Source organism: Anabrus simplex, chromosome 2, assembly GCF_040414725.1.
Source record: "Anabrus simplex isolate iqAnaSimp1 chromosome 2, ASM4041472v1, whole genome shotgun sequence".
Classification (NCBI taxonomy): domain Eukaryota; kingdom Metazoa; phylum Arthropoda; class Insecta; order Orthoptera; family Tettigoniidae; genus Anabrus; species Anabrus simplex.
In genome coordinates, this window is record NC_090266.1 from 999,204,512 (window position 1) to 999,231,511 (window position 27,000).

The 27,000-nt window shown below is 41.6% G+C and overlaps 1 protein-coding gene across 2 annotated transcripts in view; it reads left to right on the plus strand.

Moving 5' to 3' along the window:
* Positions 1–27,000, plus strand: part of LOC136864620 (acetyl-coenzyme A transporter 1) — a 498,114-nt gene that overhangs the window by 92,194 nt on the left and 378,920 nt on the right. The window lies entirely within an intron of this gene.

Sequence of the window (27,000 nt, forward strand, 5' to 3'; positions counted from 1 at the left end):
CTGTTTGAAGATGGTGGCTTTATTGATATCCTATAATTGAAGTGTTTTTGTTTTGTGATACTGTGATTAAGGTTACTTGTGTGTGTTAATTTGTAAATACATGTAAATACGTAGGTCGAGTCATAAGTCACGGCAACTATTTTTTTTTCTTGCGAACAGGAGACAACGCGGAAAATCTAAGATATGCATTTGGAAACATATGTTATGTTCTTGTGTATGATGCCACTAGAGGGTGTATGTAAACAACATTGTGGGTCTAAGCATGCCTCGAAGTTCAGGGTGTGAGTGAGAGCGTCACAAAATGGAAGTCAACAAGCAGGAGCATCGATCGTATATTAAAATAGCAGTTCTCTGCGGCAGAAATGCACGCCAACGCCATGCAGATCTACGGGAAGCATTAGGTGTGCATGCCATGCCCTATAGAACATTGGCGAGGTGGGTGGAGACGTTCAAACGGGGTAGAGTATCAACTGCCAATTTGCCTCGCCCAGGCCATCCAGTGTCTATGGACAAAGATGTACGGATAATGGTGATCGATCAGTGTTTACATGAGGACAGGCGCTGGACTCTAGCAGAATTGCAAGAACATACAGCAATACCAGCGGCAACAATACGGCGCATTTTACACAAGGACCTACAGATGCGTAAACTTTGTGCAAAGTGGTTGCCACGTCACTTAACTGAGGTACAGAAGTGGACTCGATACAAAACATGTCGCATCAATCTGGAGAGGTTTCAGCAAGGAGGACAAGCCGTGTTGAATCGCATTATTGCAGTCAATGAAACATGGGCACGTGCTAATGAACCTGAACTGAAGAGACAGTCAAGTGAATGATGTCGTCAGGGGTCACCAGGGAGAGACAAGGTTCGACTGAATCAGTCGCCCAATAAGGTAACGGTAATCCTGGCATACGATGTTCAAGGTGTTCTTGTGTGTCATCCAATGCATGAGGGGCACGCTGGCAATGAAGTTTATTACAAATTTTGTTGTTGTACCAATTGTGCCATGCAGTGTGAACCAAACGTCCAGATCTTTTGGGCTATGCCATAATCCTGCACGATAATGCGACAGCTCCCACAGAAGCCATTGTTCAGCATCGCTTACTTTGGTGGGGATGGGAGGTTCTTCCACACCCGCCTTATTTGCCTGATCTGAGCCCGTATGACTACCATCTAATCCCCAAATACCAATATAAATGGTCTGTCATTGGACATTATAAATTTTCCAGCTAACTTATTCCTGGTTGCCAGTGTTTCGCCCCCGTGTGCTAGGTTGGGCTCATCATTTGGTACCTAGCACACCTACCGAGACGCTGGCTAGTGCATACTGTGGAGGCCACTGCGTAGGCTACTAGGAGCCACCGGCAGTGCCAATGCACTATGAGACACATTGGCTCTTTACAAAAAATTAATGCCTGCTTGGCTATCAGATGATATAGATGTTGATTCCCGTAGGTAATCTGAAATATTTGTCCCGAATGAGTAAATTTATAATACCAATATAAATGGTCCGTTATTGGACATTATAAATTTTCCAGCTAACTCATTCCTGGTTGCCAGCGTTAGCTAGAAAATTTATAATTTATAATGTCCAATAACGGACCATTTATATTGGTATTATAAATTTACTCATTCGGGACAAATATTTCAGATTCCCTATGGGAAACAACATCTATATCAACTAATCCCCAAAGTCAAGAAGCCATTACGTGGACAACGGTTTGCAAACAAAGAGGACATCATAACAGCATTTCACAGAGAGGTGTCACACATTCGCGATACACATGCAGCGAATGGTATTCAGCGCCTGCCCCACCGCTGGCAACACACAGTGGAAACCTTGATGATTATTTCAAAGGTCTGTAACCAGTGGAGACCTGTCCTTTGTACGTAGTCTTGTGTATTTGCTGTCTATACCATAATAAAACAATGTTTACCAATGGCCTGTGTTCTGTCACTTTCTTACGAGAATCTCCTGAAGTCAGAATTTGTCTTCAGGCACTATGCATATGTAGATGCCCTTTATTTCCAAATGCATATCTTAGATTTTCCGTGTTATCTCCTGTTCACGAGAAAAAAAATAGTTGCCATATGACTCGACCCTCGTAAAATAATTGTACCAACTGACAGCATCTCGTGTGCGTCCATGTGGCTACGTTAATTGGTGACCGTGGGACAGGACGTAAAAATTTACCAGTGAATACGAGTGTAGTAGATCAAAATGCAAGTCCACTAGAGAGTATGTCAATAAAACAGCTCAAAGATGAACTTACCAAAAGGAATCTCCCGACGAACGGGAAGAAGAACTCTCTACAGGTGCGACTACGGGAAGACCTAGTGGAAAAAGGAGAAAATCCTGAAGAAGAATTCTTCATCGAAGTCAACAAAATGCCGACGAAACTTCGGACGATGAGGTAAATATTAAGTATGTTACAAGTGTTTATTTATATATCCACCTATTCAATACAAAGAGATCTTTTTAGAAATTAAATATTATTATAAAATGTTAAGGGACATGTTTCGCCCATATTAAGGGCATCATCAGCCTCAAATTCAAACCTGTATGGTGAAAAATCAGGATCCTGATTGCTCTTACAAGCCATAAAAAGAGGATATCATTATAGGTGTCAGTCTAAACATACAAAATATTAGAATGTCCTTGGCTAAAATTGCAGTATCAAGCTGCATGTCATAAGTTCACATGAATATACTTTCCGGAGCATTGAAAAACTTGTTGGGGTAGGGCAGTAAACAGCTCAGTCTTTATAATGAAACAGAAATGTGCCTCCTTGAAGATGATGATAAAAAGCAAAGCTGATACATTATTTCGCCGATATTCCAAGGTGCTTCAGTCACTTCAGTGACTTTTCAATAATTTTTAAGCAATATTTAAACATTATTTCGCCGATATTCCAAGGTGCTTCAGTCACTTCAGTGACTTTTCAATAATTTTTAAGCAATATTTAAACATTATTTCGCCGATATTCCAAGGTGCTTCAGTCATGTCAATGACTTTTCAACAATTTTTAAGGAATATCTAATCATTATTTCGCCGATATTCCAAGGTGCTTCAGTCACTTCAGTGACTTTTCAATAATTTTAAAGCAATATTTAAACATTATTTCGCCGATATTCCAAGGTGCTTCAGTCATTTCGATGACTTTTCAACAATTTTTAAGGAATATCTAAACATTATTTCGCCGATATTCCAAGGTGCTTCAGTCATTTCGATGACTTTTCAACAATTTTTAAGGAATATCTAAATATTATCTCACCGATATTCCAAGGTATTTCAACCACTCCAACGACATCTCGACAATGTTTAGGGGATATTTTATAAGGTTTCAATAATATTTCGATGAATTATTAATATTTCAAAAAAATATTGAAACGAGATTGTAATGTTAATGTCAACGATTTTTTTTATATGATAAGAAAATATTTAATTGTATTTCAATTTGGAATTGGAATTCCTAAGAGTGTAACTGAATATGTAATTGTAATTATACTTCATTCCAAGTACAATGAACTTTCAATAAAATAGGAGATAAGGATTTCAACCGGAATTCTTGTTATTTATTCAATTCACTATCGGAAGAGATATTAGATGGAGTACTTATAAATAATCAATAGATAAAGTCAAAGATGTATTTTATTGTTGGCTACAATTAATTGGAATTGGTTTTGCGGACGGATTTGGGGAAAAGGCTGTGCATTTCTCAGTTGAGTCCACGATAAAAAAAGGTTAATTGAAATGAGTATCCCTGAAAGGTATTGTGCAGCAAACGAATATATGATTTGATAACAAAATATGGTTCTCATGTGTTATTCACCGAAATAAGCCAATATCGGTGTAGATAAATTAATACACATGTTGGATGGGATGGAATATACAAATGATTTTTTTTTGCAGATACAGATGATTGTAATATGATTTGGTCTCAGACCTAAGTTGATGTAATTATTTTATTCTTACATGCGTATCGTCCTGAATTTTTAGGAGATGATTATATTTATTTGTCCATCCAGCATTTTATATTAGATTATTAGCTGGAGTATTTGAGGCAGTGAGGGAAAAGGCACAATACGAATAATGTACCCTGTGCACATTTCTGTTTCATTATAAAGACTGAGCTGTTTACGGCCCTACCCCAACAAGTTTTTCAACGCTCCGGAAAGTATATTCATGTGAACTTATGACATGCAGCTTGATACTGCAATTTTAGCCAAGGACATTCTAATATTTTGTATGTTTAGACTGACACCTATAATGATATCCTCTTTTTATGGCTTGTAAGAGCAATCAGGATCCTGATTTTTCACCATACAGGTTTGAATTTGAGGCTGATGATGCCCTTAATATGGGCGAAACATGTCCCTTAACATTTTATAATAATATTTAATTTCTAAAAAGATCTCTTTGTATTGAATAGGTGGATATATAAATAAACACTTGTAACATACTTTGTATTTACGTACATTTCAATACGGACCTAACATGAGAATTATAACATGTAATGAGGTAAATATTCCCAAAATGTGTTCTAAGTTAATGACCATGATGCAGGCACTCATTACTTAACAGAATGACAAACTTTCAAAACAAATTTCAGGTGTAAATAACAAAATTTCAGACATCAATTCCGGCCTAAATGAAAAAAATTCAGACGTAAATGACAAACAATCAGGCCAAATTTCAGAAGAAGTTTCTCAAGCTAACTCAGGTTTAAGTGGGCAAGTATCACAAGTATATACGCCGGTTTACAAAGTTGAACAGGGCCAAAATAAAAAAATTCAACTATAAATGACAAAATTTCATTGCAAATTACCGACGTCACCGATCGATTAACGCAGCAAATATCGGACATCACGTCAAAACTGGAACAGGCTGACCAGATTGATAGTAGAGTAAGCGAGCTGGAAGGGGATATGTTGGACCTCAAGGAGGGGGTGGAAATCCGGGTTTCCAACATGAAACAACAGGTTGAGGGGAGGATTTCTAACATCGAGGGAAATTTTGAAATACGTATATCTGCCGTCGACAGAAATCTTGAGAGCCGTATTTCGGCTGTCGAAGGAATGATAGAAAACCGGATTTCGACCATCAAGGGAGATGTGCAGAATGTAAGGGAAAGCACCCTTCACGCAGTAGAAAATAGATTGACTCAAACAGGATATACCGCCACACCTCTTACCTCCTCAAACCTAACCAGCAATACAGGCCACCTAGACTCAAAGTTGATTATAGAGGGACTTCCAGAATTCCATCGGCGAATGGAGGAGAACCCGAATAGCTTTGTCGAGGGATCGGTGAACCTATTAGGAAGGACTAATTTAGCAGAGGACATCTTTGTGCAACTCATCACACCGTGATTAAAGGGGCAAGCCGCTACTAGGTAGAACAACTTGAAGGGATTAAATCTAAACTGGACGGACTTCAAGAGGTAATTCCTCGCAAGGTTTAACTCCGAAGGGGGGAAGAGCTCCGTGAAAAGGAAGCTACTTGCATGAGAGCAAGCGCCTTCGTCGTACAGAAGTACGAGCTCTTCAAGCGTCTGCACTTGGAAGGAAGTGAAAACAAGATCTTACTAGATATTACAGAGCTACTCCACGATAAGATTCGGCCCCTAGTGAAAGTATTACAACCCAGATCCTTTGATGATCTACGCAGAATCATCGCCCAGCTGGAGGAAGAACATAAGAGCAAAGCTACGGAAGACGCAAGCGCAGTTATGAAGTGCTACTAGTGTGGAAGAGCGGGACACCTGAAGAACAAGTGCCCAGCCTTGACGTCGGAAAACTAGGTCTGGCCCATTCTGGATTGAGGGAGGATGGGACCGGGAACAGGAATGCGCCTCAAGACCTGACAGATAAGCAACCCTGGTCAAGGGATTGGTCAGATAGTGAGTAGAATAGGCCAACCCCGCCGAGCTATCATCTTAAGGATTGGCAACGAGAATTTTTCAGCCATACTCGACAGCCAAGCAAGCCATTTGTTTTTCAACGGGACTGTCACTAGATTACTACCGCGTATGAAGTCTCACCACCTCGGAAGGGTAATGGGAGTAGTGGACGGGGTAACCTATTCCATCCAAGGACAGTCTAACCTAACCACTAAATGCATGAACATGCCTATTGTAATTGATATTGCAGTGATTCAGAACCTGATACCAGACATCATATTAGGTCATGACTTTCTGCTCGAATCCAAGGTGATCCTAAACTATGCAGCTCATGTAGTCTTCCTGGGAAAAGACAGACGTCTGAGGGTGGCCTGGCACATTGGCAATCTCCAGACTCGCAAGGATACGGAAGTTGACGTAAACCTGGCAGATATCCAGTTAACACATCTTCGACCGAGTGAAGAAGAGGAGCTGAGACACACCCTAAAGGACTTTCCGGAAGTCATCACCGATAAAATAGGACGGACTAACATGGTAACGCACACCATTGAATGCAACGCTTCCTCGTCCCTCAAGCAACATCCATATCCAATCAACCTGGATAAACGTAACTTCATCATCCAGAAGATTCAAGAGATGGAAGGGCAAGGTCTCATTGAACCATCTACATCCTGTTGGGCTTCACGTATCGTCTTACCAAAGAAGAATAATGGGGAGTATGGACTGTGTGGATTTCCGCAGGTTGAACGAGAAGACCATTAGTGATGCCTACCCCATGCCTGATGTGAAGGACTCACTGAAACAAGTAAATGGGTCTAGGATTTTCAGCACGCTGGATCTCAACTCCGGATACTGGCAAGTGGAGGTCGAGGAAAGTTCTAGACCACTGACCGCTTTCATGACATCGAGAGGATTGTACCAGTTTGCAGTGGAATACAATTTGGATTGAAGAATGCTCTTGCCACCTTCATGCGACTGATGGATAAGTTATTATCAGGATATGTTGGAGATTTTTGCCAAGTGTATTTCGACGGCACTTTAATTCACAGCAAGAACTTTCAGGAACACCTGTACATCTGAGGAAAGTGCTGGAACGACTGAAGATTCATGGATTGCGTAGAATATCTTGGCCATGTCCTAACCTCTGAAGGCTTAAAAAGGCAACCGGAGAAGAATCGAGGTATTGAAGGAGCTGAACGCCTGCGGACCAAGCGACAAGTACGTCAGTTCCCTGGCTTGTGTGGATGGTACAGAAGCTTCATGCCACACTTTGAAGGGAAGGCAGTACCACTAAACGATCTACTCTATAACACCGCCCGTTCCGATGGACCAGCAGGGAAGAGGCAGCATTCCAAGGCATTAAGGCTGCGATATGCAACACTCCCGGTCTAGCCCGTCCCGACCCTCAACGGAAGATGTGCATGCAGATGGACGCCAGCGACTTGGTCTTAGGAGCATTGTTATTCCAGGAGAGGAGTGACGGTGGAGGGGACATCATCGAGTATGCCAGGATGAAACTATCTTCCACCGAATAGTGCTACTGCACTGCCTAGAAGGAAGCCTTAGCTGTTGTGTGGGCCATGGGCAAATTCAGAGACTACGTGGAGGGATGGAAGTTTCAGCTCTACACGGATAACGCTGCTGTCAAATGGTTGAACTCGGTCTGTGGCTCAAAATCTAAATTGATGCGATGGGCTCTGTTAATCACAGAATTTGATTTCAACGTGTCTCACATCCCAGGACCAACGAACATAAGAGCAGACAGCTTATCTAGGCACCTGGCGATGGAACCTGAAGCTCGGAGATCAATTGTCGAGAGGGAGTTCCCACAAAAACAGCAGAGTGAGCCTAAGGAAGCTGTCCTTATGACCATCAAGAAGGAACTTGATCTGGGAGTGATCAAACAGTGGCAGGAACAAGACAAGCCCTGTAGGACCATGGCACAGTGGATTAGGAGACAGAACACCGAGAGTCGACTTGTCCCGAGGGAATTCAAGATGTGCTACGAGAACTTCCGGGTCGACGGCGGACTCTTGATGTGCAGGTCGCATCTCTCCAACATGCCTGCAGTAGTAGTGGTTTCCAGACAGCACACGATGGACATCATTGAGAAGTTCCACGACTGCACGGAAGCCAGACATCCCGGAGGCAAAGAGACATATCATTCCATCCGACGAACATTCTTCTGGGTCAACATGCGGAAAGACATCCTCAACTACGTGAAGTGGTGCTACATCTGTGCCTGCACCAAAGCGAGCAACAGGAGGGCAGATTCCAGCCAACGAGGAAGGCGGCCAGAACGCCTGTGCAAAGGTCATAGCCCTGGACTTGATGCGTCCTTACCCTAGAACACCACGGGATAAAATAGGACTCCTAGTAATCACTGATCTCTTCACAAGATGGATTGAGGCCTTTCCTGTACCCGAAGCCATGACGGGACGCATCACCAGTCTGCTAAAAGACGAGGTATTCAGCTGCTACGGTTATTCATGATGCATTCTGTCAGACAACAGGAGTCAGTTCACGTCGAGGAGGTGGCAGCAGGTGATGACGGAATGGGGTACAGAGCACTGGACCACCCCTATCTACAACCCAAGGGCAAATCCAACCGAACGACAGAACCAGAAGTGGGAAAGGATGCTACGAGTCCACCTGATAGACAAAGAACATCGACTGTGGTACCGTCAAATACCGCAGTCACTCTTTGCCCTGCAACCACGCATCAACCATGTCACTGGCTATTCCCCAGCAGAGCTATTTCTTGGTCGACAGCTGTACGGCACTGGGGATTGGGAGATTCATCCACCATCCACTTCGGGTCAAGATGATGCAGCTGTTTCCCTGGCAGAGTGACAGCAGCAACAAAACATCAAGGAGAAGTAAGCTTTGGCCAAGAAGAGATCCCTTAACCAGGCCAAGGTTCAAGACGTCGAAGAAACCCAAATCTTCCTACCAGGCCAACAAGTACTGCGACGTAACCACCCAGTCAGTAATAAGATTGGAGGGTTTCACGCAGGTCTCGCACATAAGTGGGTTGGTCCCATCGAGGTGGATAAACAGCTGGGCCATGGGGTATACTTACTAAAGACCAACCTCCTGTCAAGGTCCACGCATCAGAGTTGCAGCGAGTCACCCAACCGCTGCGTGTACAGAGTAAGCCAGAAAGAGAGGCTACTAATGACAGAGCACCATCTGGTCGTCAGGATGAGAGCACATCGACTATCATCGAGGAAGAAACTGGCGGTGAGGCATCCCCGACCTCCGACACATGCTGGTCAAGAGGAGGAGAGCACATCCAGAGACATTGAGGAAGAAAGAAGGTACAACCTTTGTCCAAGGCAACATCAGTGAGTGTAAAGGCTCGCTCCCACCTAGTGGAATCGAATCGAACCGAACAGCCGAAATTTCCACTCGACCGCTCACATCTAGCGGAACAGAATCGAACGAGATTCTACGGGAATCTTCAGGCTTGCAATGGACGGTCTGATAGAAGGAGTGAGGAGGCAGAGATCGGAGAAGTTTCTGGGTGCATGCAATTAACAAGAGAGCCGAAAGAAGACTATGCAGACTTATTTGAAAGTTTATTGCGCGATGAAGCTAAGTCTCGACGGTAGCTCAGAGTTATTGTATTGCAATTTCAATAACTATTTCAGATAGCAGAATTTAACAGAAAAGTTCAAATTTACAGGAGGAAATGCTACCTCAGATGCAATGGGACTCCGTGATCATTTTTAAAACAACTTTAATATACCAGATTGTGTCCTGTGCCAGGATGAAATCATTAATCGAGGTAGCCTCACCATTATTTTTTTTACAATCTGCTTTACGTCGTACCAACACAGATAGGTCTTATGGCGACGATGGGATAGGAAAGGGCTAGGACCATGGCCTTAATTAAGGTACGGGACGAGCATTTGCCTGGTGTGAAAAATGGGGAAAACACGGAAAACTATTTTCAGGGCTGCCGACAGTGGTTTTCGAACTCACTATCTCCCGAATGAAAACTCACATCTACGCCACCCTAACCGCACGCCCAACACTCTGTAACATTAATTAAAGACAGTGAAGTGTAGTTATTGTCTACAACAGAGCAATTTAGTATACAGTAGCCTACTATTTGTTAGGAACACATATACGACAGTTTGAAACCTAGGGAAAGCGGCTTAGAAATCGTTCACTGTAAATATAATAAACACTTAAATATAGATCCCATATGAGATGTGGTGTCAATTATCGTACTGATATACCACTAGGGAAAGCGGCTTAGAAATCGTTCACTGTAAATATAATAAACACTTAAATATAGATCCCATATGAGATGTGGTGTCAATTATCGTACTGATATACCGTATGTGGACTCCAACATAACATGATTTTGTGAAGAAGTCAACAAAAATTATGAAGTAAATTGTATACAGACTACAGTAACCTACCACAAAATTTAATATTCTAGCAAGTTTGGTTTTTCATAGCATTGCTTATTTCCTCCCAGGCATTATTCTTACGTTGTTGTAGTAATGCTCGTGGGTCTTGTAGTAGAGGTAATTATATTTTTGAATTAAACTGGTAAGTTTTCCGTGTCTTGTATTAATAAATTAAATTAACAAACACAAAACAGAACGTTCCCGACCGTATCCAAGAAACAGCTGACTTTCCAGCTGAAGGTGACACACATTTGCCGTCAAATGTTCGTCCGAAAGATCTCGACCCGACCGTCTACGAAGTTGCACGAATCTTGATAATTCTGTTCGATTCCACTCCGCTAGTCGAAAAATATTCTTGGCAGAGAATCCTGTTCCGTTCGGTTCGATTCGATTCGACTCGTGGCGATCGCCAGCTCTATCTCCCATTTAAACACATGTTAAAAACAAATTCTGTTCGGTTCGATTCGATTCCATTCCACTAGGTGGGAGCGGGCCTTAACAAAGTGTGGAAATTGTTTCTCAAGTTATAGGGGGGATATTGACGCAAGTGCGATAACAGGTATAACTTAAAAACAATATTCTCTCACCCATGGGTAACAAATGAAGATATCGAGCTCGAATAATTATTATTATTTTATGATTATTATTATTATTATTATTATTATTATTATTATTATTATTATTGTATGTATAGCTGTGAAGTGTTACATCCATTCAGTGTTAGTATTATTATTATTATTATTATTATTATTATTATTATTATTATTATTATTATTATTATTATTATTATGATATGATCACGTTGTTTATGAGGTTATATCATGAACCGTACTGTACATAAATATTCACATGAGTTCAGTTAATGTAAATACCTGTAAATTAATACATACATACATACATACATACATACATACATACATTATCATTATAGACTGTTATGCCTTTCAGCGTCAAGTCTGCAAGCCTCTGTGAATTTACTAAACGTCGCCACAATCCTCTATTTGCAAGTAGTGTTGTGGCCTCATTTAGTTCTATACCTCTTATCTTTAAATTGTTAGAAACTGAGTCTAATCATCGTCGTCTTGGTCTCCCTGTAATTCTCTTAGCCTCCATAACAGAGTCTATTATTCTCCTAGGTAACCTATCCTCCTCCATTCGCCTCACATGACCCCAACACCGAAGCATGTTTTTGCGTACAGCTTCATCCATCGACTTCATTCCTAAATTAGCCTTTATTTCCACATTTCAAGTACCCTCCTGCCACTGTTCCCATCTGTTTGAACCAGCAATCATTCTCGCTACTTTCATGTCCGTTACTTCTAACTTATTAATAAGATATCCTGTATCCACCCAGCTTTCGCTCCCGTGAAGCAAAGTTGTTCTGAAAACAGACTTGTGTAAAGATAGTTTCATCTGGGAGCTGACTTCCTTCCTACAGAATACTGTTGATCGCAACTGCGAGCTCACTGCATTAGCTTTACTCTCACCGTGATTAAATCTCACTTACTATATTACCATCCTGGGAGAACACACAACCTAATTACTTGAAATTATCGACCTGTTCTAGTTTTGTATCACCAATCTAACATTCAATTCTGTTGAATTCCTTACATACTGACATCAATTTAGTCTTCAATAGGCTAATTTTCATACCATACTCATTGCATCTCTTTTCAAGTTCCAGGATATTAGACTGCAGGCTTTCGGCACAATCTGCCATTAAGACCAAGTCGTCAGCATAGGCCAGACTGCTTACTACATTTCCACCTAACTGAATCCCTCCCTGCCATTTTATACCTTTCAGCAGATGATCCATGTAAACTACGAACAGCAAAGGTGAAAGATTAGAGTCCTCTCTGACACTTGTAAGTACCCTGAACCAAGAACTCATTCCACCATCATTTCTCACTGAAGCCCAATTGTCAACATAAATGCCTTTGATTGATTTTAATAATCCACCTTTAATTCCATAGTCCCCCAGTATGACGAACATCCTTTACATCGGTACCCTGTCATATGCTTTCTCTAGATCTACGAAACATAAACACAACTGCCTATTCCTCTCGTAGCATTTTTCATCTACCTGACGCATACTGAAAATCTGATCCTGACAGACCCTCTGTGGTCGGAAACCACACTGGTTTTCATCCAACTTCCTCTCAACTATTGATCGCACCCTCCCTTCCAACATGCCAGTGAATACTCTGCCTGGTATTCTAATCAATGAGATACCTCAATAGTTGTTGCAATCCTTCCTGTTCCCTTGCTTATTGATAGGTGCAGTTGCTGCTTTTGTCCAATCTGAAGATACCTTACCAACACTCCATGCTAATCTTACTACTCCATGAAGCCATTTCATCCTGCCTTCCCACTATACTTCACCATTTCAGGTCTAATTTCATCTATTCCATCTGCTTTATGACAATGGAGTTTATTTACCATCCTTTCCACTTCCTCAAGCGTAATTTCACCATCATCATTGTCCTCCTCCCCATGAGCTTGGCTGTTCGCAACACCACCAGGATGATTTCCTTCTACATTGAGAAGATGTTCAAAATATTCCCTCCACCTCTCCAGTGATTCCCTGGGATCTGTTATGAGTTCACCTAAATTACTCAAAACACTATTTTCCTCCCCCCCCCCCCCCCCCCCCTTTCTAAGATTCTTTATTACTGTCCAGAAATATTTCCCTGCTGCTTGACTTAGCCTTTTCATGTTATTACCAAAATCTTTCCACGACTTCTTTTTGGATTCAACAACTATTTGTTTCGCTCTGTTTCTTTCATCTACGTACAAATCCCTGTCTGCCTCGGCCCTTGTTGGGAGCCATTTCTGATAAGCCTTCTTTTTACGTTTACAAGCTGCTCGCACTTCATCATTCCACCAAGATGTTCGCCTTTTCCCATCTTTACAGACAGTTGTTCCTAGGCATTCCCTTGTTCTTTCTACTACAGCATCCCTGTATGCCATCCATTCACTTTCTATATCCTGAACCTGCTTGCTGTCCACTGTTCGAAATTTCTCACTAATCATATCCATGTACTTCTGTCTAATTTCCTCATCCTGGAGATTTTCTACCGTTATTCGTTTGCAGACAGATTTCACTTTCTCTACCCTAGGCCTAGAGATACTTACTGTAGTTCCCTACAGATCAGATAGTGGTCTGTATCATCGAAAAATCCCTGGAAAACTTTCCTAACAGATTTCCTGAATTCAAAGTCAGTTAAGATAAACTCTATTATGGATCTGGTACCCCTAGCCTCCCATGTGTAGCGGTGAATAGCCTTATGCTTGAAGAATGTATTCGTAACTGCTAAATCCATACTAGCACAGAAGTCCAGCAAATGCTTCCCATTCCCATTAGCTTCCATATCTACCCCACATATACCAATCACCCTTTCGTACCCTTCAGTTCTATTTCCAACTCTCACATTGAAATCACCCATTAGCACTATTCTATCCTTGCTGTTGACCCTGACCACAATGTCACTCAATGCTTCATAAAACTTGTCAACTTCATCCTCATCTGCACCCTCACATGGTGAATACACGGAGACAGTTCTCGTCCTAATTCCTCCAACTGACAAATCTACCCACAACATTCACTCATTTACGTGCCTAACAAAAACTATGTAGCGTGCAGTGGTATTCCTGATAAACAGCCCTACCATTTACTCTGCCCGTCCGTTTCTAACACCCGTCAGGTACACTTTAATATCTCCTATCTCTTTCTCGTTATCTTCCTTTACCCAAATATCACGTACTCCTAGCACATCCAGATTCGTCCTCTTTGCTGATTCAGCCAGTTCTACTTTTTTTCCTTTGATACGCCCCATTAATATTGTTAGCCCCCCATCGAATTCTATTTCGTTCGCCAAGTTGTTTCCAAGGAGTCCCTCGCCTGTCTTACTTAAAATGTTCTGAGTTCGCTAAATTCATGAAGCAGGATGCTACCCTACTTACACATAGTCCAAAGGAAGATCTCTCCTCTAACGGGATATGGACCACCAGTGGATTGTATAGCCGGCCCCGTGGTGTAGGGGTAGCATGTCTGCCTCTCGCCCGGAGGCCGCGGGTTTGATTCCCTGCCAGGTCAGGGATTTTTCTCTCGACCTGAGGGCTTGTTCGAGTTCCACTCAACCTATGTGATTAGAATTGAGGAGCTATCTCAGGGTGAGATGGCGGCCCCGTTCTGGAGAGCCCAGAATAACAGCTGAGAGGATGCGTCATGCTGACCACATGACTCCCTCGTAATCTGCAGGCCAAGGCCCTTTCAAGGGCATAAGTGCCGTGGGAGGTGGATTGTATAGTCCTAGCCGCCTGAGCACATGGAGGGCCATGACTCGGAATATGTCCGAGATGTCCTCTCCCATTCCATAGCAGCTGGTATCCCGACTCTCTTGACCACTTACTAGCACACTTAGCCGTTGCCCGTGGTTCACGAACTAGGACGTGACTACAGTAACCCACACCATGAACCGCAAGGGGTAAGAAAAAGAGGAAGACCAAGGATGACATGGAGAAGAAGTGTGGAGGAAGAGATGAGGGAGGACAGTAAATCCTGGGCTGACTCACAGCTGATTGCCAGGAGAGAGAACCAATGGAGGACTTTTGTTGCAGCTCTTTGCTCTGAAGGGGACACAGGATATAAGTCAAGTTAAGTCAAGTATCTATTAGGGTGAAGATGGTACATAAAAGGGCCGAAACTAGTACTGAATAAAATATATTGAGGTCAATAGAGTTGTGTTGATCAGGAGGGAAAGTCTTTCCAATTCTTCTTTGTCGTTGTAAATTCATCAACACGAAATGTAATTAATTATGTTGAAGATGTTGTCTCGCTGAGTATATGGCACTCCAGTATCTGCAGGCAATCTGGCTGGGCAGCAGTCATCTTGGCAGGTCAAGACTCTGATGAATGTTGGCATGATGTTTGTTTTTGTTTTAAATTGCTATGTATTTTGTGGTTTCATAATAGCACCATCATTGCCATCAGATAGAATTTAGTCATAATTTTTGCTAGTGAATGAACGTAAAGTCTTATTAGACCACTTAATAAAGATGAAATTGGTTTGGAATGATGAAAGAAGACATCTTGAATATATCGTATATAATAGCTTGGAGTAATTTAAACAACATAGTTTCGAGAATCATTCACTGTTAGCATAAATATATTTCTGTCTAGCTCTTTGGCTGAATAGTTAGCGCACTGGCCTTCGGTTCAGAGGCTGCAGCTTCGATTCCCGGCCTGGTCGGGGACTTCAGTCTTAAATGGTTAATTACATTGGCTTGAAGATCAGGTGTTTGTACTTTCGCCAACATTCCTGCAACTTGCACATTACACACAATACCATCCTCCACCACAATAACACGCTGTTTCCTACATACAGCAGATGCCGCCCAACTCGTCAGGGGGTCTTGTTTTACAAGGGTTGCAGCAGGATAGCTATAGCCACACAAAATTATTATTAAATATATTTTTGTCAAATTTTTTATTAGTTATTTGAATAACTACTTTGTATTGGGAAAGTATGCTTGATTTAGCATAATGAAAATTGATTGGCGAGAATTATAGCCTAAATGTTCGATCAGACAATTGAGAAGTATCTCATATGTTTTTATTTGTCCATTTTATAGCTATCCATGTCTTGTTAGTTCCTGGTTTTGGATAAATGCAGAGTTAAAAATTTTGAACCATTTGTAAAGTGAACACATTGACATCTATATATATAAAATTGGATGTTGGTATGTTTGAAGCTAATAGACTCAAAAACTACTGAACCAATTTTGCTGAAATGTTCACAGTTTGTTCTTATTACATCTGAGAGGGATTATGAAGTGGTTTGATCGAAATCTGATTGGTAGTTCGGCACTAAGGAGTGAAAAATGAAATAGGGGAAGGTAAGCAAAACGCAAGACATGTCTGATCAGCGAGTTGCCTACCCAACAGTATGTGAAGATCATGATGTGTTCCTTAAAAACTTATTTCTGCTTTTATCTGTAAAAATGACTGTAGGGGCAAGAAACCCCAGCACCCCTAAACGAAGGGGGTGAAACTTAAAAATCCGAAGATGACGATATTAGTGACAAATTCATAGTCTTTGGGGTAGCTGAGATGAAATGTGACACGCTGAATGCTGTTTAAGTCAAAGTTCGTTCCCAATCGGTATGGTAAACATATTATGACTTACTATTTGGGAAAGAAAACAGTAGGGTAAGACATACATATAGGCGGGATCATACAACTGAAGATATTACAGACGTTAAAATTGGTATTTGGAATCTTCTTTAAAAATAAACACATTTTTTATTTTTGGAAAATCGGTATTAAATGTTCTTAAAATTATTGAAATGGGCAGGAAAAACAATATGACTACGACAGGCATATCAAGATGAGTTATCTGACGTATTTATAAGGAATGCTGTGGAGCAGCGCACGGGTCCACTAGTAGTCTGTAAAATTCTTTAGATTTGCTAAACTCTGGTAACCCATATTATAACAAACACAAATCAGTTGTATCTGTATATATACAGGGTGAACAAAAAATGCTGCACTTGGAGGTCGGCATGCGATTCCTCATCCCATTGCAAGGTAGAAGTTTCTATGGCCAAATCGAATCTGGTGCTGTTGGAAAACAAGTCGAAAACGAGAAGCTGGCAACACTGTCACATCCTGCAATGCATCGGAATGTTTTGTGTGTGTGTGTGTGTGTGTGTGTGTGTGTGTGTGTGTGTGTGTGTGTCATCAGGTCCCTAGTTCCTGTCGTGTAACTGCGTTTGTAAGCATTACATCCTGTTGTCATATGACAGTGTGATCCGTTCAACTGAATACGAGTCGACTAACCATGCAGTGCACAACCATAACTAGTCCTGTCAAGTGCATGTAGGGTGGCTTCCTGATGGAGTACGCAAACGGCGAATACGTCGATATGCTTTTAGTGTTGGCATCCGATAACCAAGCTTCTGCTGCTGCTCGTGAGTATGCAGCACAGTACTCTCAAAGGCGCCATCCCGATAAGAATGTTTTTCGTCACCTTGAGCAACACCTGCGGGAAACCGGTAATCTTCGTCCACAAGTAGTGAACAGAGGTCGTCCAAGGACTAGACGTACTCCACAAACAGGGGACGACATTCTTGAAGCCGTTCACCAATCACCTCGGCAAAGTACCCGTGATATTGCAAGGCGGTTCCAGGTATCTCATGCACTGGTTGTGGACGTGTTGGACGACGAAAAACTGCATCCATATCACTACACTAACTCAGCACTAGCTGCCAGAAGACCACATTCAATGAGTACAGTTCTGTGAATGGCTTTTGCAACAAGTTGAGTTGAAGATAACGAACATTTTATAAAGAATGTGATATGGAGTGACGAATGTAGCTTCACTCGGGAAAGTATTTTCAACCATCACAACAGCCATTATTGGTCAGACCACAACCCACATGTCACCTGTGAATGTGGCTTCCAGGTACGCTTTGGCATAAACCTGTGGGCTGTAATTATGGGAGGAGTGCTTTTTAGGCCCTTATCTATTGCCGGACAAGTTAAATGTGCCCCGCTGTCATACGTTTCTGGGCAATACTTTGCCTGATGCTTTAGAAAACGTTCCACTTCGTGTTTGGTGACAGCTACGATGGTGCACCGCCACACTTTGGAATGACTGTGCGTAACTGGTTAAATGAAGCGTTTGTAGGGATATGGATTGGTCGTGGAGGTCCAATGTTTTGGCCTCCATGTTCACCGGACTGTAATCCACTATATTTTTATTTGTGGGGACACTTAAAGGAACATGTTTATAGTACTCCACCCATGGATGTACAAGACCTAATAGCTCGCGTGCATGCTGCATCGGCAATGGTGGATGCAGGTGTGTTGCGTAGGGTCCGGCAAAGTATGCTCCACCGAGTGGCGAAGTGTTTGCAAATGCAAGGTGGTCGCTTTCAACATCTGCTGTGAAGTGAACATTGCTCGTAGGTGTACGTACCGGCTCTGTGAAAATAAGACTGGACATCACACGTACACTATGGAATTATTGTGCGTAGCATAATGGGCAATCCAGTGTAGCCTACCTACTGTACTGTATTGTATTTCCTTGTACCGCATTGGATAGAGACGATGTTACTTTATCCACTGTTATCTACTATGTATTGGCTTTATTTATGCCATGGGCAAAACAAAGTGGTCGTTTACGTGTGTAAGAAGTTCATGTTATGTTTGAATGTTTAAATAAATGTAACTGTAACGGTAAGACAGAACAAAGTGTATTGCATAGTGGAGGTGTACATTGGATACAATTTGCTACATTAACTGAAAAAAAATTGGCACGAACGCTACTCGAACATTGGCTCTTCTGCACAACCGGCATCTATGGCATTACCTCGTCTCACTGAGCTGATGAGACAGCTCTGGCAGAGCGCCGAGTTAATGCAACCTGTGCCTGGCCAAGCTGCATGCCGTTACAGCGTCGCCAGAGCCTTGTTTCTTAACTCGTATTTCTATTAAATCTATTCGTGGGACTAGGTTTAGCAAGATAAATTTTTGTCGTGAATTTCAATGAGGAATCGCACGCCAACCTCCAGGTGCAGCATTTTTTTGTTCACCCTGTATAACATATTTCTATATTTCTTTATTTGATCACTATACAGTGTGTTAGGAATGTATCTTCAACCACTATATTTATTACCATTCACTTGTTTTCACATTGATTATATGTACCAACACAAATATTCACATGACTAAGTAAAAATTTCCCTAACATACTGGCCATCAAAAGGCACTTGAGAAGGAAAGAAGAAAGATAACTTTTATAATTAATTACACATAACACAGATAGTCATAGTGTCCATGAAGTTATAAATGACAACCCCATATACCTCAACACCTTTCAGTATTCTTGCTCATTCTCTGACACAACACACAACTTCTGATTTGTCTTTTTATGATACCGGCATTTGTTTTCACACTGCGACTTGTATGAGGTTGCCTTCACCATGGTGTACTGCCTCTATTATGCCCATTTGCCATTGCAGAGTTGGTAGGTTGTCATCTTTCATGAACACATGATCTTCAGGGTGAAGATTATTATGTATCTCAGCCCACTTGTGGCGCTGTAGCAGAGTATTAATGTATTCCCTCTGCCATTTTTTCCGGAAGTCCTGGGTCATCTTTTGCGGTTGTTGCCATCTGGAAAGTCTGTTCATAGAATATTGAATAAGGTCATGATCAGGAAGTGCTATGATATGCTCACCAATTAGGAAGTGTGGTGGAGTTAGACAAGATAAGTCTGGGATCATCGCTGAGTCTTATAAGAGGACAAGAATTCAGACAGGCCTCTATTTGGGATGAAAGGGTAGTTAGTTCTTCAAAGGTTCTTCGCAGATGGTACTTGAAAGATTTCACCATGTACTCCCAAACTCCGCCTAAATGTGGTGCTGATGGAGGGATGAAATGCCAGTTGATCCCCTTTGTGGCTGCAGCTTCAAAAATATTTATCTGTTTGGTCAGAGTCTTGCAGAAATTCTTGCATTTCTTTCAGCTCCTTCACAGCACCGATGAAATTAGTACCATTGTCACTATACACTGACTGGCCAAAAGTCACAGGAATGGGTGTCCCACTAGAAAATGTTTCGCGTATGATCCCTGGATAGGAGGAGTTAATCAATAAATTATTTTCACGAAGGCGCGTGAGTAATACGCTTCTCCCCTTACATCAAACTCCCCTCAACCTCCCCTCACAGTCAATCCTCAATGACCTTCGAGGTCGTCACTCAGTTAGCTTTAGCACTTGAGGTGGAGTGGTCGACGTAGGACGGGCAAGGAGGTGAGTGACTGGATGGGTACTTAGTTCACATTTTAATTGAATTTATTCTTCATTTCATTAATATTTTTTTTTTCTTTTTTTTTTAGGCCCCTATTGTCAACACACAATTAAGTTCAACTTGCATCATCAGTATAACTCCACCTCCTAATCAAGAAAGCTATTTTAATGTGGCATTACCACAACACTGTTTTATGTACAATGTGCACATAATTTTATTCGCACAGCCACTTACGTTGTTTAATAATTGACAATTCATTGTTTTGAACAACAATTTTAACCTATGATTTTAATTGGACTTCATGCTTCATATCATGTTCACGCCGGACCATTTTAATATTGAAGATTGACAAGACGACATCACGTCACGTCACAGGATACAAAGACTTTTTATTTACTTATTTCAGCGTGTCCTCGCCTTATTTTTAATGTTTTGTATTTGTGACTGAAGATGTCCCATAAGAGGACGAAACGTGTTTCATGAGTATAATTTAATGTAGTATTTTTAATAAAGACAATTACAGTATTGTAAAGGTGGAATTATAACATTAAAATTTTTACAAGTTGATACTTTGACAATACGGGCTCTAATATGAAGTTTATAATGTGTAATGATCCCTGAGCGTTGCGGGTAGCTGCGGCGTAGCTGAGCAGTCTGTCACAGACACCAGTGTTGTGAAGATGGCAACACGTCACAAGTTAACCGACTTTGAACGTGGGATGATCCTTGGGGCACGGCGCATGGTCCATAGCATTGCGGAAATTGCATGAAAATTTAGGTTTCCGAGGTCAGCAGTGTCGAGGGTGGATCTTCAGTGTTGCAGAGAGAATCTTACCACCCACGTAAACTGCCGTGCAGGAAGACCAAAGGTGTTTAATGAATGGACATCACGTCTCCTCTGCAGAGCTACACAGGGCACTCGACGGGCTACTGTGAGTCAGTTCAATGCCCAATTGAATGTTGGGAGTCAGGAACCCATTTCTACCAGGACTGTAAGGTGGCAACTAGAGTGCATAGGCTTCACCAGCCAACGACCAACTCATGTCCCTTTGGTGAGACCTCAGCACAGAGCTCAGCGACGTACGTGGGCCTGTGAACATCGGCAATGGAGCGTGGAAAAGAGTGGCGGTGTGTGCTATGGTCCGGTGAATCCTGGTTCCAGTTGTATTGAGCTGATGGCCGCATGAGAGTGTGGTGTATGCCCCATGAAAATATGGATCCTGCGTCTCAACAAGGTTGCTTCCAGGTGTAAGGTGTCTCAGTTCTGGTCGGACCAGCATTCTCATGGTCACAATTGGGGCTCATTGTCTGGCTGCAGGGAGCGCTGACAGGTGGACGTCATGTAGACGTTCTTTCTGACCATCTGCATCCCTTTTTGGCCCTAGAGTACCCTGATGGTGATGCCAGTTTTGAACAGGACAATGCACCATGTCACTGCTCTGTGGTGGCACACAGGTGGTTGGAGGAGCACTACAGTGAAGTTATGGCCATGGATTGGCCTTCCAGATACCCCGATCATTGTCCGTTCGAGCATTTATGGGATGCTCTTGATGCTAGTGTACGCTCCATGAATCCTGCACTAACTACACAAGAACAATCGTGGGTAGCAGTGCAAGATGCGTAGGTCCAGATCCCTCCAGAACGATTCCAATACCTTGTTGAATCGATGCCTCGCTGTATTGCTGCCGTTTTGAGGGCTCACGGATGAGCAACTCGTTATTAACATCATATTCAGTGTCTTCCCACGACTTTTGGCCACTCAGTATAGATATTTGATGGACATCCTGTGCGTGATATGAAACGTCGCATTGCTGCCATGAATGTATCCGTTGTAATGTCCAAGACAAATTCCAAATGTACATCTCTTGCAGCAAAGCAAGTGAAGATTGCGATGTAGGGCTTGCCAATTCATTTACTACGGAGTGTTCCTTTTCTTATTAAAATATAGACCGGCATAGTCTACTTCCAGATTCAGGAATGGTCTTGCAGGAGTGATTAGTTGCTTGGGAAGATTTGCAATTTTCTGTTGATTTGTTGTTGATTTTCATTTGTAGCATGGCAAGCATGAATGAATGCGCCCTTAATAATTTGCTGACTTCTTGAAATTCTTTATCTTCCTTGTAATGATGATATCAGGAGTTGGAATCCAGCGTGAATTAATCTTTGATGTTCATTTGAAATAATAAGTTTCGGGAGGAGGAAATATAAGTTTTTTTTTTTTTTTTTGTAGTTGTTTTACGTCCCACCAACACAGATAGGTCTTACGGCGACGATGGGATAGGAAAGGCCTAGGAGTTGGCAGGAAGTGGCCGTGGCCTTAATTAAGGTACAGCCCCAGCATTTGCCTGTTGTGAAAATGGGAAACCACGGAAAACCATCTTCCGGGCCGCCGACAGTGGGATTCTAACCCACTATCTCCCGGATGCAAGCTCACAGCCGCGTGCCCCTGACCGTATGGTCAACCGGCCCGGTACAAGCTCCTAATAAATCATCATCAATATGAGTTGATGTTTAGCTTCAAAAGTGACAGATGATGCATTGTACAGTCTTCCTCCAACCCAGTGATAGCCATGTTCGTCTAGAGTTGGGCTTAAATTCCTAATTTTGCTAGCTGAGTGAGTGTTCTTTCCTTGCTTGAGGCATCAAATCATTTAATGATATGACATATCTTGACACACACATTGAGGGCATGAATTATTTCTTGAGATCTTAATGGGGACCTGTTGCACTCACCGAGTTTTCGCTTGCAGTTGGAAGGAAATCTGATGCAATAGCTAATCGTCCTAAGTAGTCCGTTCAACGAAGAAAATGTGTTCAGAAATGAGGAGTTATGTTGCATAACAACAAGCAAAGTTAGTATTCTTTGATCTGGGATCTTGTTAGGGTTGGAGTCAGCTTTTTTTTGTTTCAGCCAAACTGAGGGATCTAATTATAAAATATTAGAATCATTCCGTATTGGCATTTTGGGGTCTAAGCATAGCCAGGCTGGACTGTGCTAATACAGCATGGTGTTCTTAATGTCTGTTGCTTTATTACAATGTGAGACGAGATCTGCTGTGTTATCCTGTGAGTTAACATGAGACCAGTGATTTGAAGGAACAATCTTTTGAATTTCTGCAACCCTGTTTGCTACAGACATCTTCCATTTTGTGGGGCACACATTTAATCATGCTAATACAATCGTCGAGTCAGTCCAAAGTTGTATCTTAGTGCACCGAGCTCGATAGCTGCAGTCGCTTAAGTGCGGCCAGTATCCAGTATTCGGGAGATAGTAGATTCGAACCCCACTGTTGGCAGCCCTGAAAATGGTTTTCCGTGGTTTCCCATTTTCACACTAGGCAAATGCTGGGGCTGTACCTTAATTAAGGCCACGGCCGCTTCCTTCCCATTCCTTGCCCTTTCCTGTCCCATTGTCGCCATAAGACATATCTGTATCGTTGCGACGTAAAGCAACTAGCAAGAAAAAAAAAAAAAGAAGGAAAAAAAAGTATCTTAGTGAATGACAGATGTAGAAAGGCAAGTGTCTTCTTCAGGAGATGAAGGAGCAGTAAATCACCCCACAATTCTAGTCAGGGAATTAAGACTCGTTTAAAGGTGTGACTCTCGATTTTGCACATAACAACCTGATAAGAACGTCACCTTTGTTGTTTACAGATCTCACTTAAATAAAGGCGCCATAGGCGTGGTGTGAAGCATCACAGAAACTGTGTTTGTCTATGGACATTTTTCCTCTTAACTCTTTTAACTCTTGTAAATTTGCATTACAACTTATTTGAAACTTGTCTGTGGACGGATGTCAAGTCAACCCTAAGGTCTTTACCCTGTCAGTAATTTTGTTAGTTAACAAGTGTTGAGTTTCTCGTAAGCTTTCTGGGATGGTGTCCAATAATTCAGGGCTCTTAGAACACCATTTCAGCAATGGAAATCTTGGACGACTAAGATGATGATGTAATTCGATTCGCAGGGCTTCTTGTAAGGTATCTGCTCCAGAAAGACAGTCATCAACGTAGTGGTGGCGCTTGAGGATCGCGGCTGCTCTCAAGAATTTTGACCCTTCTTCGAGTGCTAGTTGCTGTAGACATCTTGTGGACAGAAATGATGCTGCAGATGTGCTGTATACAGCATAAAGAGCATACAATTCTAGATAATCCTGAGGATGTTCTGTCCATAGGATGCACTGTAAGTGTCAATATTTAGGATGAACCATTATCTGGCGGTGTATCATTTCAATTTTTCCTTCCGCGAGAATATACCTTGGAACCTTGATGCTATGGGACGTAGGGATCTGATTATATCAATGGTGTACAGGCCAAATGGCATACGCCACAAAAAGCATTTTTCAGGAGAGACAAGAAAACAGTTTGCATCTCACTACAGACATTGATCTTTCTTGATTGTTGTTTATTTGAATTCTATAATACATCTAAGTTTGTAGTCTATTGGAGTATATGGTGTGGGATCATACAGTTTCTTGAAATTAATTCTTTAACATGAAATTTGAGGGTTACACTATTTGACTGGGACTGATACAACTTCAATATTAGTTACAACAATGTATATTTTGGGTTACACTAATCGAAATAAATAATAATAATAATAATAATAATAATAATAATAATAATAATAATAATAATAATAATAATAACGGTAAGTTGTTCATTATGTGAAAGAATGATCATTAATAGTAAGAAAACTGTTACAAAACTCAAATTTTCTATTCTGATTTATTTAAATAAATACCCTCACAGAAGTAACACTGAAATTCACAGCTAAACTGAATTAGCATCGTATACTAATAAGTATTTGTATACCGTATGACAAAAGTACTATTACCGAACTATGTACCGGTAGTTATTTTTAGTGACAACAAAGATAGGCACTGTGTTACGCCAGCTGGCTTCCGCAGGCTTGTGAGATCAAGAGACTTGGCTGTCACAAGTATAGTGGCTTACGCCAGTTGTCTGGTACAACCTACTGTTAACTGCAGGTTATGACTAGTTGGTTACACGAAGTGGCTTGCCTGACCTTGCCATGTGTGGAGTTATGCCATCAACTTTCTTTCTTTCTTTTTTTTTTTTTTTGCATTGAAGGAAGGTGTTGAGAGTTACGCCAATTTACGATAATGTGTGTTACAGTGTTAACTACTTGATTCACACATAACCTCAATTTGGAAATTCAAGAGGGTTACGTCAATTGGCCTGTACATCATCGATATATCTTCAACCACATATAAAGTAATTCAGCTGTTAAAGGCAGGGGCGGCCGTACCTTATGTGCTGAGGAGCTGCAGCACATTGTATATTTCAAAATAAATTACTTTAATAAGGTTATCTAGTACAATCAAATACAGTGCATTGAAAAAGACATCGGTCAAAGAACAGGAAATCATTCAACTCCCCTCACAATCAGGTAAGTTGTCGTGCGTCCCACTCCGGAGGCTGTGCGTATACAGCTCAGCGAGAATTCGTTAAGATTTTTGCCAGAAAGCAGGAATTCTGCCTATTGCGCATGTGTGCCCAACTCTTCCGATATGCTGTGGAAAGAACAGCCAAGACATCACCTCCTAGCGATTCTTCGTTCGACCACAGAGAGGCAGCACTGATCAGCGATTACACTTGCATTTTGACCGAAATGAGAGCATGGCAGGATTCAGTGGTAGTATTAAGAGGGAATCGCTCAAAACAAACGGGAAAACAAAATTCTGTAGAGGACGGCATCAGCTGTTCCCGCCAAATCTTTTAATACTCCCAACTTGCCCATTCCATAGCCACATTTGTAAATCGATGAACGATAATAACATTGAGAAGTTCTGTTTTTCCACGCTCACACAAAGTGTTTCTGAGTTTGTGAATGTTTTGTCATTGCAGGTGTTATTATGTGCTTAATTAGTTTTGTATGAGGAATGTGTATATGTGTTGAGGTTATTTGAGTGTTAGTACCGAATGGAAAAAACAGTGGAGAGCCTCTTGAAAAGAAGATTTTCAACCAGAATTATGGAAGAAAAAATTTAGGTAAAGAAGTTAGGTAGACCTACCCCAGATTTAGATATTGCTCAGAAAGGCATCTCTAATAAAACTCCATACACTAGAAAATTTAAGAGAAAAGAGTATAAAAACGATTAGGTGTGCGGATGTGATATTAGAAATGCCCTCTTCTGTTTTCCGTGTTTGTGTTTTGGCAATAGCGGTTCTTAGGGAATAGTGGGTGTTAAAGATCTTGGACATCTAAACGCTTTAATTCAGAAGCATGACAGTGAGAAACACATTAATAATTCTTTAAACTTAAGTGCTTTAGGAAGGGTTAATATTGCAAAATTTTTAAGCCGTGCTTATCACTAATAAAAAGAAAAGCACAGTCAACAAGCGGAAAAGAACAGGCATGTGCTATCAAGTGCATTATGTTTTGCGGTGCGTTTGAATTAGGTTTAAGGGGACACAACGAAGGTGATAGTTCCGATAATCCTGGTGTTTTCTTGGGCCTAGTAGATTTAATTTCTAGCATAGACAGTGCAGTAAAGGAGCACATTGAATCTAATAGAGTTTTCAAAGGGACCTCAAAAAGCATCCAGAACGCGCTGTTGGACTGCATGCTTGAGACCTGCAGAAAAGTGATAGCAGAAGAAATACAGCAAGCAGATTTTGTTAGCCTAATGGCTGATGAAACTACCGATATTTCAGAGCAGATGCAGTTAGTGTTGGTATTTCGGTGTGAAAAAGATGGTATTCCATACGACCAATTTTGGGGCTTCTTTAAACCAGAAGGTCAGGATGCGGATGCTCTTGCATCATGCATTTTAAATGAAATTAACAACATGTTTAAAAGTACACTGCACAAAGTTATTGCGCAGACATACGACG